The sequence below is a fragment of the Macaca thibetana genome, chromosome 9 (genome assembly GCF_024542745.1).
Source record: "Macaca thibetana thibetana isolate TM-01 chromosome 9, ASM2454274v1, whole genome shotgun sequence".
Taxonomy (NCBI): domain Eukaryota; kingdom Metazoa; phylum Chordata; class Mammalia; order Primates; family Cercopithecidae; genus Macaca; species Macaca thibetana.
In genome coordinates this window covers 91,697,171-91,712,643 of record NC_065586.1, presented here as the reverse complement: position 1 = coordinate 91,712,643, position 15,473 = coordinate 91,697,171, and the positions used below count along the sequence as shown (strand labels likewise).

Here is a 15,473-nt window from a genome sequence, read left to right as displayed (position 1 = left end):
TGCTTTAGCAAGTTGTATCTCCAAAGGCATCTAAGGGAGCTCTACACTGCATCCTTAGACCCCTAGGCTATGAACCCAGGGAGTCTTGTCCCTGGTGTCCCTCCCAATTTAGGCATACAGCTCTCGACATGGGCAGTTATGTGGGACCTGTTCCCTACCACCCTTGCCAGGGCCCCAAGTTTGTAAAGGGCTAGGAGAAAAGAGAGAGAAAGAGAGACAAAGAGGGAGTCAAAGAGAGAAAGAAAGAGAAAGATAGAAGTACTAAAGAAAAAACAGTGTGCCCTATTCCTTTAAAAGTCGGGGTAAATTTAAAACTTATAATTGATAATTGAGGGTCTTCTCCGTGACCCTATAACACTCCAATACTATCTTGTTGTCAGTGTAAACAAGGGCATAGCCTGAAAACACTGAGACCACTGACAACCCGCAGCCTTCCTATCAAAAATCCTTAATCCAGTAACCTGCGGATGGGCCCAAATGCATTCAATCTGTAGCAGCAACTGCTTTGCTAACAGAAGAAAGTAGAAAAATGACTTTTAGCGGAAACCTCATTGTGAGCATACCTCACCAGTTCAGAATTATCCTAAGTCAAAAAAGCAAAAAGGTAGCTTACTAACTCGAATCTTACTTGTATGGGGCTATTCTGTTAAAAAAGGTGATTTAACCTTAACCACTGAAAATTCCCTTAACCCAGCAGATTTCCTAACAGGGGATTTAAATCTTAATTATCATACAAAGGTCCAACCAGACCTAGCAGGAACTCCCTTCAGGACAGGACTATAGATGGTCCCTCCCAGGTGACTGAGAAAAAAAACACAATGGGTATTCAGTAATTGATAGGGAGACTCTTGTGGAAGCAGTTAGGAGAACTGCCTAATAATTGGTTTGCTCAAATGTTAGAACTGTTTGCACTCAGCCAAGCCTTAAAGCACTTACAGAATCAAAAAACTCTATCTCAATCCTGACTCAAAAGGTTACCTACACCCTCTCTGACACGAATTTGCATAAGAACCGTTGTTTATTGGAATGTATCTTGATGGGGCAACTGGGTTGTTATGAAATACCCAGGAACCCAGCCCAGCTCTAGGACTCACCCTTGAGCACAAAGGCAATGTTGGGCACCCTGGTAAAGGACCGCTAGAATCCAGCAGCCTGGACCCCTTTCTTTGTGGTCAAGAAAGGCAGGAAGAGGGGTGGAGGACTGCTACATCAGTGAGCGTAACTAATCCGATAAGCAGAGGTCCATGGGTGGTTACGCACCCTGGAAAGGAATAAGCATTAGGACCATAGAGGACGCTCTAGGACTAATGCTCATCGGAAAATGACTAGGGGTGCTGGCATCCCTGTGTTGTTTTTTTTTTTTTCAGATGCCATAAGGCAAAAACACCCCAAAATGTATTCTGGAGAATTCGGCCCAGTAAGAGTGTATGAACCTTTTTCCCTGTCAGACTTAAAGCAAATTAAAATAGACCTAGGTAAATTATCAAATAACACTGATGGCTATATTGATGTTTCACAAGGGTTAGGATAATTCTTTAATCTGACATGGAGAGATAAAATGTTACTGCTAGATCAAACTCTAACCTCAAATGAGAGAAGTGCCGCCCTAACTGCAGCCCGAGAGTTTGGCGATCTCTGGTGTCTCAGTCAGGTCAATGATAGGATGACAACAGAGGAAAGAGAACAGTTCCCCACATGCCAGCAGGCAGTTCCCAGTGTAAACCCTCACCGGGACTCAGAATCAGAATATGGAGATAGGTGTGGCAGAAATTTGCTAACTTGTGAAAGGACACAAAGATAGATGTGTACCCGCCCCCCACCCGCTACACCCTTGTTCTGCTCTCTAATCTTTGCACATACCAGAGATTTCATAAGTTCTGTGAGTACCTGGTTTTCTGCACGTACCAGAGATTTTGTTTTGCACATACCAGAGATTTTGTAAGTTCTGAGGCAAGGTCACAAGACGTGTTTAAGTAAGATAAACTCTTGCTGCCATAAACCTGCTCTCCCGCCTCAAAGTTTGAACCAAAATATCAGAAATGGCAGGAACCAATCATAGTTAGCCAAATCGCCTTGTTCAAACACTAGCCAATCATATATCTGATTTGTATAATAACTCTATGCCCACTTTTCTTAGACTATATAACATTGTTCGGAGCTGAGTGGGGGAGCTCTCCTGCCCGTCTCGTTTCACGAGCGAGGGAGAGTTCCAGGTTCGAACCTGTAATAAAGATCCTTGCTGCTTAGCTTTGACTCTGGACTCTGGTGGTCTTCTTCGGGGAATAAACGGTCTGGGCATAACAAATGGGGGCTCGTCCGGGATTTCCCCCAAGCCCACCAGACCCCCAAGTCAACGGATCTTAACCTGTAGGTAAGCCGGCTTTGTCACTGTCTCTGTCTTTGTCTCTGTCTGTCTCCCTGAAATTTCGCGAAATCCGTAATCTGTAATCTGTATTGGTCTGTTCTGTAAGTGGCACGGTCTTGGCGGACGCGCTAGAAGACAGCCACTCGGGACTGGTGGGAGACGTTCCCCAGTGCCCATCTGGGGGCCTCCATCCTTGGTTGCCCCGTCTGACTCAGGTCGGAAGTCCGACACGCGCTCGCGAATGCTCATCGTTATTACTGTCTGTCCGTTATTGTTAAGTGTTAAGTGTAAGCCCAAAACGAAACATAAAACCTTTTCTTCCCCTTCCAGGACCGGACCTGTCGGATACTCCCCTCTGCTTCACACTCATTTTCGTCCCCCCTTCTCTTTGTAGGAGCAGTCCAAAGATGGGCAACAACCAGAGCACGCCGCTCTCACTCCTTGTTACCAATTTTAAGGATGTGAAGGCTCGAGGGCGTAACTTAAGCGTAGAACTAAAGAAGGGAAAGCTAGTTACTTTCTGCCGTTAGGAGTGGCCCTCTTTCGGCGTAGGGTGGCCCTCCGAAGGAACTTTCTGTCTCTCTATTATTACTAAGGTAAAAACTAAGATTTTCCTGCGAGGGCAGTCAGGACATCCTGATCAAATTCCTTATATTCTAGTGTGGCAGGATCTTGTGGAAAACCCACCACCCTGGATAACTCCATTCATCCCTGAGCCCTGCAAAGTCCTAGTAACGCGACCTACAAGACAAAAGACTCCCTCTGCTCCCTCGGCCCCTGTGCTGCCGGACAGCCAGGACCCCCTAACGTTAGAACCCACATTTCCCCCACCATATCCGTACCTTATCCCGCAGGACCCAGTCCCCCAGAGTGGTGCTTCCGTAGAGGGAAACCGAGAAGCGGAAGCAGCCGAGAGCGAAAGTAACCTGGGGGGGCCGGCCGGCCGGCCGAACACGAGGCCGCGTACAGCGGGACCAAGCTTCCCGACTCCCTGACTCCACTGTAGCCCTGCCTCTCAGAGAAATAGGATCGCTCGATGATACCGGGCTCTCCCGTCTCATGTATTGGCCTTTTTCCACCAGTGATTTATACAATTGGAAGTCCCAAAATGCTCGGTTCTCAGATAATCCGAAAGATCTAACCTCGTTGTTAGACAGTGTCATGTTTACTCACCAGCCGACCTGGGATGACTGTCAACAGCTCCTCCGAATCCTGTTCACAACGGAGGAGCGGGAAAGAATCCAAGTTGAGGCCAGAAAACTGGTTCCAGGAGATGACGGCCAGCCAACTGCAAATCCTGACCTCATTAATGCGGCTTTCCCTTTGACCCGGCCCAGATGGGACTACAACACGGCAGAAGGTAGGGGACGACTGCTCATTTATCGCCAGACTCTAATGGCGGGTCTCCGGGCTGCAGCTCGCAAGCCCACCAATTTGGCTAAAGTATATTCTGTGTTACAAGGTAAGACAGAAAGCCCCGCTGTGTATTTAGAGAGATTAATGGAAGCCTTCAGACAGTTTACCCCTATGGACCCGGAAGCACCGGAAAATCAGGCAGCGGTAGTAATGTCCTTTGTAAACCAGGCAACACCAGATATTAAAAGAAAACTCCAGAAATTAGAAGGTTTAGAGGGAAAGCAGATTCAGGACCTCCTTCAGATGACCCAGCGAGTTTATAATAATAGGGATACTCCAGAAGAAAAACAGTTCAAGGCAACCAAAGAAATGACCAAAGTCTTAGTAGCAGCTTTCCCCCAGGCAGGAAATGGCCAAAACAGAAAGCAGAAAAAGCAAGGCCCTAGGCAAGGATTAGAAAAAGATCAGTGTGCTTATTGCAAGGAACGTGGCCACTGGATTAAAGACTGCCCAAAGAAACGGAGACCAGCTAACCCTACCTCCGTACTCGTTACCCAGGACTCTGACTAGGGAGGATGGGGTTCGGACCCCCTCCCCGAACCCAGGGTAACTTTGCAAGTGGAGGGGTCCCCAGTTCTCTTCTTGGTCGATACTGGGGCGGAACGCTCAGTCCTAACCAAACCAATTGGAAAAATGTCTAAGAAAACATCCTGGGTGTACGGGGCCACAGGCATCAAAAAATACCCCTGGACAACCCAGAGGACTGTAGACTTAGGAACGGGAAAAGTCTCCCATTCCTTCCTAGTCATCCCAGAGAGCCCCTGCCCTCTACTAGGGAGGGACTTGCTGACAAAGATGGGGGCCCAAATCCACTTTGAGCCAGAAGGGCCCAAGATAACTGATTCCCAAAACAGGCCAATATCTATCCTGACTGTCACCTTAGAAGATGAGTACCGACTCCATCAAGAGCAAAAGCCCCCCGATCAGGGAATTGACTCTTGGCTCCAGCGTTTCCCTGAAGCGTGGGCAGAAACTGGGGGCTTGGGGCTAGCTAAACATCGACCTGCCATATTTGTGGAAGTTAAGCCAGGGACGGACCCGGTTCGGGTTCGGCAATATCCTATGCCCCTGGAGGCAAGAGAAGGAATTACGCCCCATATCTGCCGACTCCTAGACCAGGGAGTCCTACGGGCTTGCCACTCATCCTGGAATACTCCACTGTTACCTGTTCGTAAACTCAACAGTATGGACTACAGGCCAGTACAGGATTTAAGAGAAGTTAATAAAAGGGTCATGGACATACATCCCACTGTGCCCAATCCATACACCCTTCTGAGTGCCTTACATCCCAAAAAACAGTGGTATACCGTTCTTGATCTAAAAGACGCTTTCTTCAGCCTTCCTCTGGCTCCCAAAAGTCAAGAACTCTTTGCATTTCAACGGACGGATCCTGAGAGGGGCATCAACGGTCAGCTAACATGGACCAGACTGCCACAAGGGTTCAAGAACTCGCCAACCCTGTTCGATGAAGCCCTTCATGAAGATCTGGGTGAGTACCGGCGGCAACACCCTGAAATAACTCTTTTGCAATATGTTGATGATCTCTTAATAGCGGCCAGGTCCCCGGAAACTTGTGTTCAAGGGACTGAGGACCTCCTGAAGACTCTGGGGGAGCTAGGCTACCGAGCCTCAGCAACAAAGGCTCAGATCTGCAAGTCGGAGGTAACTTATCTGGGGTACCTATTAAAAGGGGGGCAACGCTGGCTAACCAAAGCCCGAAAGGAAACAGTCCTACGCATCCCTAGACCCCAGTCAACACGGCAAGTGAGAGAATTCCTGGGGTCGGCAGGGTTCTGTAGGTTATGGATACCCGGATTTGCTGAGTTAGCCAAGCCCCTATACCAGGCAACAAAGGAACGGCAGCCCTTCAATTGGACGGAAGAGGCTGAGCTGGCCTTTCAGCAAATCAAAACTGCCTTGTTATCAGCCCCCGCGCTGGGGCTCCCTGATGTCTCCAAGCCCTTCCACTTATACATGGATGAAAGTAAGGGTGTTGCAAAAGCCGTGTTAACACAGTACCTAGGCCCCTGGCAGAGGCCAGTTGCCTATTTGTCAAAAAAATTAGATTCAGTGGCTGCTGGCTGGCCACCCTGCCTCCGGATAATCGCGGCGACCGCCCTAATGGTCCTCCGTAGCCATCACCAGCCTCTCCTGCACCCAGAAAGTGAGGCTATATTATAAGACTCTGGAAATCCAAGACTGGACATCCAGTTACTTATGAGAAGGGGGAAATGAAAGGACACAAAGATAGATGTGTACCCGCCCCCCACCCACTACACCCTTGTTCTGCTCTCTAATCTTTGCACATACCAGAGATTTCGTAAGTTCTGTGAGTACCTGGTTTTCTGCACGTACCAGAGATTTTGTTTTGCACATACCAGAGATTTTGTAAGTTCTGAGGCAAGGTCACAAGACGTGTTTAAGTAAGATAAACTCTTGCTGCCATAAACCTGCTCTCCCGCCTCAAAGTTTGAACCAAAATATCAGAAATGGCAGGAACCAATCATAGTTAGCCAAATCGCCTTGTTCAAACACTAGCCAATCATATATCTGATTTGTATAATAACTCTATGCCCACTTTTCTTAGACTATATAACATTGTTCGGAGCTGAGTGGGGGAGCTCTCCTGCCCGTCTCGTTTCACGAGCGAGGGAGAGTTCCAGGTTCGAACCTGTAATAAAGATCCTTGCTGCTTAGCTTTGACTCTGGACTCTGGTGGTCTTCTTCGGGGAATAAATGGTCTGGGCATAACACTTGCATGCTAGAAGGACTAAGGAAAACTAGGAGGAAGCCTATAAACTATTCAATGATGTCCACTATAACACAGGGAAAGGAAGAAAATCCTACTGCCTTTCTGGAGAGACTAAGGGAGGCATTGAGGAAGCATACCTCTCTGTCACCTGACTCTAATGAAGGCCAACTAATCTAAAAGGATAAGTTTATTACTCAGTCAGCTGCAGACATTAGAAAAAAAACCTCAAAAGTCCACCTTAGGCCCAGAGCAAAACTTAAAAACCCTATTGAACTTGGCAACCTCAGTTTTTTATAATAAAGATCAGGAGGAGCAGGTGGAATGGGACAAACAAGATAAGAAAAAGGCCACTGCTTCAGTCATGGCCCTCAGTCAGGCAAGCGGACTTTGGAGGCTCTGGAACACAGAAAGGCTGAGCACATCGAATGCCTAATAGGGCTTGCTTCCAGTGTGGTCTACAAGGACACTTTACAAAAGATTGTCCAAATAGAAATAAGCCGCCCTCTCGTCCATGCCCTTTATGTCAAGGGAATCACTGGAAGGCCCACTGCCCCAGGGGATGAAAGTCCTCTGAGTCAGAAGCCACTAACCAGATGATCCAGCAGCCTGAATGAGGGTGCCCAGGGCAAGCACCAGCCCATGTCGTCACCCTCACAGAGCCCCGGGTATGCTTGACCATTGACAGCCAGGAGGCTAACTGTCTCCTGGACACTGGCGCAGCCTTCTCAGTCTTACTCTCCTGTCCCGGACAACTGTCCTCCAGATCTGTCACTATCCGAGGGGTCCTAGGACAGCCAGTCACTAGATACTTCTCCCAGCCATTAAGTTGTGACTGGGGAACTTTACTCTTTTCACATGCTTTTCTAATTATGCCTGAAAGCCTCACTCCCTTGTTAGGGAGAGATATTCTAGCAAAAGCAGGGCAATTATACACCTGAACATAGGAGAAGGAACACCTGTTTGTTGCCCCGTGCTTGAGGAAGGAATTAATCCTGAAGTTTGGGCAACAGAAGGGCAATATGGACAAGCAAAGAATGCCCATCCTGTTCAAGTTAAACTAAAGGATTCTGCCTCCTTTCCCTACCAAAGGCAGTACCCCCTTAGACCCGAGGCCCAACAAGGACTCCAAAATATTAAGAAACTAAAAATCCAAAGCCTAGTAAAACCATGCAATAGCTCCTGCAATACTCCAATTTTAGAAGTACAGAAACCCAACGGACAGTGGAAGTTAGTATAAGATCTCAGGATTATCAGTGAGGCTGTTGTCCCTCGATACCCGGTTGTACCTAACCCTTATACTCTGCTTTCCCAAATACCAGAGGAAGCAGAGTGGTTTACAGTCCCGGACCTTAAGGATGCCTTTTTCTACATCCCTGTACATCCTGACTCTCAATTCTTGTTTGCCTTTGAAGATCCTTCGAACCCAATGTCTCAACTCACCTGGACTGTTTTTACCCCAAGGGTTCAGGGATAGCCCCCATCTACTTGGCCAAGCATTAGCCCAAGAGTTGAGCCAGTTCTCACACCTGCACATTCTTGTCCTTTGGTACATGGATGATTTACTTTTAGCCGCCTGTTCAGAAACCTTGTGCCATCAAGCCACCCTTAAATTTCCTCGCCACCTGTGGCTATAAGGTTTCCAAACCAAAGGCTCAACTCTGCTCACAGCAGGTTAAATACTTAGGGCTAAAATTATCCAAAGGCACCAGGGCCCTCAGTAAGGAATGTATCCAGCCTATACTGGCTTATCCTCATCCCCAAACCCTAAAGCAACTAAGAGGGTTTCTTGGCATAACAGGTTTCTCTGCCAAATATGGATTCCCAGGTACGGTGAAATAGCCAGGCCATTATATACACTAATTAAAGAAACTCAGAAAGCCAATACCCATTTAGTAAGAAGGACACCTGAAGCAGAAGTGGCTTTCCAGGCCCTAAAGAAGGCCCTAACCCAATCCCCAGTGTTAAGCTTGCCAACGGGGCAAGACTTTTCTTTATATGTCACAGAAAAAAGAGGAATAGCTCCAGGAATCCTTACACAGGTCCGAGAGACCAGCTTGCAACCCGTGGCATATTGAAGTAAGGAAACTGATGTAGTGGTATAGGGTTGGCCTCATTGTTTACGGGTAGTGGTGGCAGTAGCAGTCTTAGTATCTGAAGCAGTTAAAATAATACAGGGAAGAGATCTTACTGTGTGGACATCTCATGATGTGAACGGCATACTCGTTGCTAAAGGAGACTTGTGGCTGTCAGACAACCATTTGCTTAAATATCACGCTCTATTACTAAAAGGGCCAGTGCTGCGACTGCGCACTTGTGCAACTCTTAACCCAGCCACATTTCTTCCAAATAATAAAGAAAAGATAGAATATAACTGTCAACAGGTGATTGCTCAAACCTACGCCACTTGAGGGGACCTTCTAGAGGTTCCCTTGACTGATCCCAACCTCAACTTACATACTAATGGAAGTTCCTTTGTAGAAAACGGACTTCGAAAAGCGGGGGATGCAGTGGTCAGTAATAATGGAATACTTGAAAGTAATCCCCTCATTCCAGGAACTAGCGCTCAGCTGGCAGAACTAATAGCACTCACTAGGGCACTAGAATTAGGAGAAAAAAAAAGGGTAAATATATATACAGACTCTTAAGTATGCTTACCTAGTCCTCCATGCCCACGCAACAATATGGAGAGAAAGAGAATTCCTAACTTCTGAGGGAACACCTATCAAACATCAGGAAGCCATTAGGAGATTATTCTTGGCTGTACAGAAACCTAAAGAGGTGGCAGTCTTACACTGCTGGGGTCATCAGAAAGGAAAGGAAAGGGAAATAGAAGGGAACCGCCAAGCGGATATTGAAGCCAGAAGAGCTGCAAGGCAGGACCCTCCATTAGAAATGCTTATAGAAGGACCTTAGTATGGGATAATTCCCTCTGGGAAACCAAGCCCCAGTACTCAGCAGAAGAAATAGAATGGTGAACGTCACAAGGACATAGTTTTCTCCTGTCAGGATGGCTAGCCACCGAAGAAGGAAAAATGCTTTGGCCTGCAGCTAACCAATGGAAATTACTTAAAACCCTTCACCAAACCTTTCACTCTCACTGCACCTCCTCCATGCCACTGTACTACCAGTAGCTCTCCTTACCAAGAGCTTCTATGGAGAACGCGACTTCCCAGAAATATTGATGCCCCATCGTATAGGAGTTTTTCTAAAGAAAATCCCATTTTCACCGCCCACACCTATACGCCCCTGCACTCAGGCCATACATTACAATCCCTGTATGTTTAACCTCCTTGTTAAGTTTGTCTCTTCCAGAATAAAAGCTGTAAAACTACAAATGGTTCTTCAAATGGAGCCCTACATGCAGTCCATGACTAAGATCTCCTGCAGACCCCTGGACTGGCCTGCTAGCCCGTGCTCCGACGTTAATGACATCAAAGGCACCCCTCTTGAGGAAATCTCAACTGCACAACCCCTACTATGCCTCAATTCAGGAAGCAGTTAAGAGCGGTCGTTGGTCAACCTCCCCAACAGCACTTGGGTTTTCCTGTTGAAAGGGGGGACTGAGAAGACTAGCTGGATTTCCTAGGCCAACTAAGAATTCCTAAGCCTAGCTGGGAAAGGTGACCACACCCACCTTTAAACACGGGGCTTGTAACTCGGCTCAAGCCGGACCAATCAGGTAGTAAAGAGGGTTCACTAGAATACAAATTAGGCTAAAGCAGGAGGTAAAGAAATAGTCAAATCATACATCACCTGACAGCACAGGAGGAGGGACAATGATTGGGATATAAACTGAGGCATTCAAGCAGGGAGTGGCAACCCCCTTTGGGTCCCCTCCCATTTTATGGGAGCTGTGTTTTCACTCGATTAAATCTTGCAACTGCAAAAAAAATAAAATAACCTGCAGATCCAAGAACCTCAATGAACAATGTGTGTAAGATAAACACAGAGAACCACATCTAGATAGCTAGGTGAATTGCTGAAAACAAATTTAAAAGGTGAAGGATTTGGAATTGTAGCTTACTTAAAGCTTACCATTATCCTGACACTGTTTCATGGAAACAGGCAGAAGACACAAGATTCCTGCATCATAAACAAAAGACTTTATTACTCACAGAACAGCAAGAAGAATGCACATCAAAATATTTGCCTAAGTTCCTTATGCCTAAATCCCACAGGGCCCATGCCTACCCATACAGTGGGTTGCAACTCAGGCAAAGGGCCGAGCACTTTTTGAGCAAGCAGCAAATTCAGTTTCCCTCCCTCTCCTTAGGCAGAGAGCAGGGACACAGTACCACTCTATGGTCACCTTGACCAGCTAGTGACTATATGACTAGCTACAGAAATGGTTCAGTGTCAGAAGATGAATAAAGCTTGTAATCTGTCATGCTCAGCAAGAATATGCATGTTTTAGTTCATTTTACATTGCTATAATGGAATACCTGAGACTGGGTAATTGATTTTAAAAAGAAGTTTATTTAGCTCATGGTTCTGGAAACTGGGAAGTTTAAGACTGGGAAGCCACATCCGACAAGGACCTCACATTACATCATAACATAGCAGATGGCATCACATGGCAGGAGCACACGTGACGACGGCAAGCAGGCGCGTGCAAAAGAGACAAAACATGAAAGGAAACCTCACTTTATAACCACCTGCTCTCTCAGTAATTAATCCAGTTCTGCAAGAGACAGAACTCACTCCCACAATATGGCACTAATCCTTTCATAAGAGCAGATCTTTCATGACTCAAATACCTTTTAAAGTCTTTCCACCTCTCAACCTGTTACACTGGGGACCAAGCCTCAACATGAGTTTTGGTGGGGACAAACCATATTCAAACCACAGCAATGCAAGAACAAATAGGAACCAAAGGACTGCCTTTTGCAACCAAAACCAAAGAGAGAACTGAGCTACAGTGGAGCAAAGTTGCCATATTGTATCACAAGTAAACCACCATTAACCTGAAGTGGATTTTAAGTTAAAGTTATGAAGTTCAAGAAACATAAAAATCCCTAGAGTAACCACTGAAAAATGAACTTTAAAAATATACTTAAAAATGAGCTGGGTACAGTGGTTCATACCTGCAATACCAACACTTTGGGATGCCAAGGCATGAGGATTGCTAGAGACCAAGACTTTGAGACCAGCATGGGCCGCATAGTGGGACGCCGACTGCACAAAATTTTTTAAAATTAGCTGGATGTGGTGTCACACACCTGTAGTCCCAGCTACTCAGGAGGCTGAGGTGGAAGGATCACTTGAGCCTGGGAGGTCAAGGCTGTAGTGATCCATGATCACACCACTGCATTTCAGCCGGAGTGACAGAATGAAACCCTGTCTCAAACAAGCAAACAAAAATACAAATGAGTAGTTGTCAGGGGATGAGGGAGAGGGAAATGGGAGTGACTGCTTATAGATACAGGATTTCTTTTGGGAGTGATTAAAATGTTCTGAAATTAGATAATGACTCTATAAATATATTAAAAATCACTGAATTGTATACTTTAAAGGGGTGAATTTAATGGTATGTGAATTATATCTCACTAAATGAATTAAAATATTGATTTAAAACAAAAGAAGGCAATAAAAGGGGAACAGAGGAAAAACAATAAGCAAGACATATAGAAAACAAATAGCAAAATAGACAAATCCAAACATACCAATAACTACATTGAATGTGAATGAACTACCGTTCAATCAAAAGACAAAAATTGTCAGGATGTATTTAAAAAAAACAACAACAACAAGATCTAACTACATATTGCCTAAAAGAAACACAGTTTAGATTCAAATATACTGTAGGTTGAATAGCATGCATAAATAGCTGCTATGAAAGACCTGGAATGGCTATATAATATCAGACGAAATAGACTTTATGATAAGGCACATTAAGACAAGGAAGGACATCTAATCATAATAAAAAGGACATCTAATCATAATAAAAAATCTAATCATAATAAAAACATCTGGAAAATATAACAATTGTAAACATATAACACCTAACCACAGATCCCAAAAATACATGAAGCAAATACTGACAGAATTGGAAGGAGAGACAAGAGGGTATGTCTCAGTTAACTGAAATGACTCCTGATTAAGTAACGTTCACAAAAAATAAATATTGTTATAGTGAAGTTCCAGGAGAAATCAAAAAGGCATAACAAGAATCATTGCATAAGCCTTTTATTTAAACAAGTTTATAACATTTCCAGATTCCAGGGATAACCGAGGAGAATAACTGTCTCCAATGAAAACTTAACGATTCTTTTCATTCCTGTCGTCCTTTTGCAAAACAATTCCAAGACTTACTGAAACAGTAAGATAGTACCCAGAATGTACATTCTCACAAGGTGTAAGAAAGCAGACCTGAAAATGCTATTTTGATAATATGTGGGCTAATCTTATTCTTAAACTGTTGTTGCTGCTGCTGTTGTAGTTTTATAAACACTGCATATTCTAAAAAAAATTTTTTGAAATTCTGTTTGAAAAATAAATAAATGATAAATATATTCCTTCCATGAAGTAAAGTAATGCACAAATGAATAAATAAATGATAGCATTTGTGCAAAGGTTAAGAGGTTGTAAACTGATTTAGTTTCACCTCTGTTTGGTATAATACATAATATCATAAAGTGTTATAAGCTATTCTATTTTTCAATATAATCTTAAACTCGTGAAAAAATTAGCTTCTTTACTGCTAGACTGCATGTTGGCAACAAACACATGGTTTAGTAGACAAAATAATACATTTATTAAGGCACCATGTCTCCAAAAGAGAACAGTGGTTAGTTACAATCCAAAACTGAGACCTGAAAAGAAGTAATGTATTACTGATTACATAAGAAAAATAACTGGTAAATTAAGTTTTCAAACTTTAACCTTTATTTATTTATTTATTTATTTATGTAAATTTTATTTTTATTCCTTTTTCGAGACAGGGTCTCATTCTATTGCCCAAGCTGCAGTAGTAGTGGCGCAATCATAGTTCACTGTAGCCTTGTCCTCTCAGGCTCAAGGGATTCTCCCACCTCAGCCTCCCAAGTAGCCAGGACCACAGGCCCATGCCACCACCACGTCTGGCTAATTTTTGTATTTTTTGTAGAGATGGGGTTTCACCATGCTGCCCAGGCTGGTCTTGAACTCCTGAGCTCAAGCAATCTGCCCACCTCCACCTCCCAAAGTGCTAGGATTACAGGAGTGAGCCATCATGCCCAGGCCTCAAACTTTAACTTAAGAAAAATGTAGATGTCATTTCTGTGATAATGGAGCAATTATTCTAGACTGTAAATAAATAAATAAAATAGAGACTAAATACACTTTGATCTGTACAAAAATTTGCCAAAATTTTTGCTGTAACTACTTATGCCAAAATAGCTGTAACTATTTAAATTGATGAATAGATGGATGGCTATATGGATGGATATAAAAGTAGTTGATAAAGTTTTTTTTTTTTTTTTTTGAGACGGAGTCTCGCTGTGTCACCCAGGCTGGAGTGCAGTGGCGCGATCTCGGCTCACTGCAAGCTCCGCCTCCCGGGTTTACGCCATTCTCCTGCCTCAGCCTCCGAGTAGCTGGGACTACAGGCGCCCGCCACCACGCCCGGCTAGTTTTTTGTATTTTTAGTAGAGATGGGGTTTCACCATGTTAGCCAGGGATGGTCTCGATCTCCTGACTTCGTGATCCACCCGCCTCGGCCTCCCAAAGTACTGGGATTACAGGCTTGAGCCACCGCGCCCGGCCAGTTGATAAATTTTTTTCCTTTCTGCTGCTGCTTCATGGTAGAGCTAACCCACCTCTAGTCTCTTACTCCAGCTGCAGTGGATATCCTGTCTACCTTTTTTGTGGACATTTGTCCATCTATAACAAATGGGCACCCCAAAAGTCAAGAGTCACACAAATATTAAACCAAGTTTTATAAATGTTTGTGCTATTGAGTTAAAGAGCTTACATGTACTACAGGGACTGATTCTCTGACAAGGAATCAAACCCAGGCCACAGGTGTGAAAGCACAGAATCTTAGCCACTATACCACAAGATGGAATGCCTTCTTTGTAAATCCCACAGGGAATTCAAAGCAGGCAGTTTGAGTGTACAAATGATTTTAATTTTGTTTGGGGTTAGATTTTTGCATTTTAATTTTGTCAAGAGAATTTCTAAGCCAAGACACTATTGTGTCTTTCTTTAATTTGATTGTCCCATAAATACAAGTAAGACAATTATTTAGAATGAGAGATCTCTAAAATCTTCTTTTAAAAAGAAAATTAAGGTTCTTTCTAATTTAAAAGATCCATCTTTTGGCCACTGATGATTAGAATTTCCAATGGTTTACAAATTTCAGTAGCGACTCAACAATAAGCCTCTTTACGGAAAGTCCAGGAGATAATTTTCCAGGTTTAGAATAAGTTTTTACTATATAAACAAGAGGTGTTCCTTGAGAGCATATAGAGGAGACACTCTCCATGATCCCCAAAAATTCACTCAGAAGTAGACTTAAGATAACAAAGACTCTTGTTGCCACAGACTATTAAGGCTGGTGTTTGTGCATATGGTGCCACTAGTAACCCACAAATTTGCCAGGGGCCACCAGTCACAGACCTGTTAATCCACTGGCACCAGGGAGGCCCTCCTGGGATTGGAATTTTCCCAGGCTAACCAGGCAACAGGAGCCCCTTATAGATGGAAATTATTAAGACAAACTCCCCCGAGAGCTTGACATATTTGGAACAAAAAGTATACGGCTTAAAATCTTACGTGACCAGCCATTTTTAGACTGGTCACCTAATGTGACCTGAAAATCACGCTCCCCAAAAGGGCAGGGACCAAGAGAAAATGCTCTCAAAAGTCAAGGTCTTATACGGACATGAAACAGGACAATAGGAGAACTTCATCTGGTTTTTATTTTGCGGACTACAGCAAGGTTTATAGACAGAACTGCAA

General features: G+C 44.3%; 2 protein-coding genes across 2 annotated transcripts in view; one reads left to right on the top strand and one right to left on the bottom strand.

Moving 5' to 3' along the window:
* Positions 1 to 15,473, top strand: part of TCTN3 (tectonic family member 3) — a 156,657-nt gene that overhangs the window by 98,620 nt on the left and 42,564 nt on the right. The gene's annotated exons all lie outside the window — the stretch shown is intronic.
* The window catches only part of CC2D2B (coiled-coil and C2 domain containing 2B), a 344,324-nt gene that overhangs the window by 313,491 nt on the left and 15,360 nt on the right, over positions 1 to 15,473 (bottom strand). The gene's annotated exons all lie outside the window — the stretch shown is intronic.